Raw genomic sequence first — 3,236 nt, 5'->3', positions numbered from 1 at the left:
CACCCGATAAAAACACTAGTGAACACGCATCTTAACATGGGAAAAATTGAAGAAATCATGCAGCACGACCTTGGTATGCCCATGAATACAAATCGTGAAATGTTCGGATAACGGCTGCTGCATCTGTAATATTGTGATGCTTTGTATTCAGCTGCTTCACAAAATCAAGGCAAATAAGTCCTTCCGTACATTGATCCTGATAAGATGTCTAGTCATAGAAGACCCTATAACTATGAAAGGGTAGATCCAGAGAGTCTGCTGAAGCTAAACTTTCAGACATTTTACAGTAGGGTTCAGAACAAAGCAAACAACTAGTTATTGTGCAATTGTACTTCTTTTCTAAGATATGGTTTTTCTCAAATGAATCACCATCTTGCCAACAAGTTGAGCTCTTCTCTTACACAAGCAAATATAACAGAAGCATGTTGTCTTTAGCAGTTACCGTACCCCTAAAACAGTTACTGGGACTGCTATGTAAATACAGTTAGAGGAAGTGTTAGCATTGTAAATGTGTAATTTCAATGTTTTGAAAGAAGAAAAAGAATGGAGATGCTGGGGATTGAACCCAGGACCTCATACATGCGAAGCATGCGCTCTACCACTGAGCTACATCCCCTTCTTTTGCAAACTGTTTTGATAGGAGACCAAATAAGAGACGATATAATATTTAGTCATGTAAAATAACATTTAAATGACCTCCCTGTTTGGGAATCAATCCCCCTATTTGTGCGTGATAGGTGGGAAATTATACTAGCAAGGATTGGTTGGAAGAAATTTTGAAAAAAGTCTGGACAAAGTCCATCAACCGAATTTTCATAGCACCATCCTGGAGTCCATCTAAGTGATAAGCACACAAATAGGACATGACATCTAATGAAACAAAAATAGACGTGATGAATCCCTGATAGTTTACAATGGTGAAACATTTAGTAGGTCCAGGGAGACACTGAAAAAACATAAAAATATAACTGTGAGCTACTATAGTAACACAGAACATAACCAAACAATCCAAATATATATATTTTTAAAAGAAAAAAATGATGGGTTCTTAGAAATAGTTTTGAACTTAGGATCGCTATTCAATGTCTTCCACTGTCTTAATATACTGTTTCTAATCTGATTTGATGTGATAGAATAAGGGGATATCAAGTGTATTAACCTTTTCTATGTGTTGGTATAAAATGTTATCAAAATACCCTCTAGCAGCAATTGTACCAGCCATTTCTGTTAGATGTCTTCCAATATTCCTGGGTTCACTTGCAATCCTCTTTAATTGCAGACGCTGATTCAAGGGGAAATTGTTCACCAATTCTGGAGAACTATTGAAGGTTGTTACAATCAGTAGCTTGTATGTATTTATCAGTTTGTACGGTGTTATCCACTTTAAACACGAAGTCTAAAAAGGGTATTTGTTGATTGTCAACTGTAAGTGTGAACCTAATAGTGTGATGCTTTGTATTCAGCTGGTTCACAAAATTAAGGTGACTAAGTAATTCTGTACATTTATCCTGCTAAGTTGACTAGTCATAGAAGACCCTATAACTATGGTTAGTTCCAGAGAGTCTGCTGAAGCTAACCTTTCAGACATTTTACAGTAGGGTTCAGACCAAAGCAAACAACTAGTTACTGTGCAATTGTACTTCTTTTCTAAGATATGGTTTTTCTCAAATGAATCACCATCTTGCCAACAGGTTGTGCTCTTCTCTTAAACAAGTAAATCTAACAGATGCATGGTGTCTTTAGCAGTTACCGTACCCCTAAAACAGATACTGGGACTGCTATGTAAATACAGTTAGCGGATGTGTTTGCATTGTAAATGTGTAATTTCAATGTTTTGAAAGAAGAAAAAGAATGGAGATGCTGGGGATTGAACCCAGGACCTCATACATGCAAAGCATGCGCTCTACCACTGAGCTACATCTCCTTCTTTTGCCAAACTGTTTTGATGGGAGACCAAATAAGAGACGATATAATATTTAGTCATGTAAAATAACATTACTAAAAGATTAGACAGCTAAGCCTGCTGTCTACAAGCACTCCTAAATCATTCTCCATCAAGGATTCCCCCAATATATCTCCATTTAATTTGTAAGTCGCCTTTTTATTCTTGCATCCCAAATGCATAACCTTACATTTATCTGTATTAAACCTCATCTGCCATTCAAATGCCCACGTTTCCCGTCTCTCCAAGTCCTTATGAAGAGAAATTACATCCTGCTCTGATTCTATTACCTTACACAATTTAGTATCATCAGCAAAGATGGAGACTTTGCTCTCGATCCCAACCTCAAGGTCATTAATAAACAAGTTAAAAAGCAGGGGTCCCAGTACCGATCCCTGAGGTACTCCACTCACGACTTTAGCCCAACCTGAAAAAGTTCCATTTATGACAACCCTCTGTTGTCTGTCCTTTAACCAGTTTTCAATCCAGGTGCATATATTATTACTGAGTCCAATTTTCTTTATTTTGTACACCAACCTCTTGTGTGGAACCGTATCAAAAGCCTTTGCAAAATCTATGTAGACCACCTCAACTGCATTACCCTGGTCTAAATTCCTACTTACCTCCTCAAAGAAACAAATAAGGTTAGTTTGACAAGATCTATCCTTCATAAATCCATGCTGACTATTACTAATAATTTTGTTTTCCATTAGGTATTCCTGAATATTATCCCGTATTAAACCTTCAAGTAGTTTCCCTACTATTGAAGTCAGGTTTACAGGTCTGTAATTTCCCGGTTGTGATCTAGCTCCCTTTATAAATATAGGCACCACATCTGCTATACGCCAATCTTGTGGTACTGAGCCTGTGGAAATTGAGTCCTTGAATATTAAATATAATGGTTTGGCTATTACTGAGCTTAACTCCTTGAGAACTCTTGGATGTATGCCATCGGGGCCAGGTGCCTTATTTACTTTAAATTTTTTCAAGTCGCTTATGAACTTCTTCCTCAGTTAACCAATTGGTCATTAATATGGAGGTTGTGGCTTCCTCCTGCGGCACTGCTATTGAACTTGATTCTTCCCTGGTAAAAATAGAGGCAAAGAATTTGTTTAATACCTCAGCTTTTTCCTTATCTCCAATAATCTGCCTACCCATCTCACACTGAAAGGGTCCTATATTTTCTTTTCTCATTTTTTTTTGTTATTAAGGTACTTAAAGAACTTTTTAGGGTTGACCTTACTTTCTATTGCAATCCTTTTTTCATTATCCATTTTTTGCTAATTTGATTGCC

General features: G+C 37.0%; 2 non-coding genes across 2 annotated transcripts; both read right to left on the bottom strand.

Annotated features, from left to right (window-relative positions):
• Nucleotides 1-544: 544 nt before the first annotated feature.
• TRNAA-CGC (transfer RNA alanine (anticodon CGC)) lies at nucleotides 545-616 on the bottom strand. Its single transcript has one exon. It is a non-coding gene; the product is annotated as a tRNA-Ala (tRNA).
• Nucleotides 617-1,852: 1,236 nt separating this feature from the next.
• On the bottom strand, nucleotides 1,853-1,924 carry TRNAA-UGC (transfer RNA alanine (anticodon UGC)). Its single transcript has one exon. It is a non-coding gene; the product is annotated as a tRNA-Ala (tRNA).
• Between the last annotated feature and the right edge of the window lie 1,312 nt (nucleotides 1,925-3,236).

This window comes from Ascaphus truei, chromosome 19 (assembly GCF_040206685.1).
Source record: "Ascaphus truei isolate aAscTru1 chromosome 19, aAscTru1.hap1, whole genome shotgun sequence".
Classification (NCBI taxonomy): Eukaryota; Metazoa; Chordata; class Amphibia; order Anura; family Ascaphidae; genus Ascaphus; species Ascaphus truei.
The sequence above is the reverse complement of the archived record's forward strand: the minus strand, read 5'-3'. Positions and strand labels throughout refer to the sequence as shown.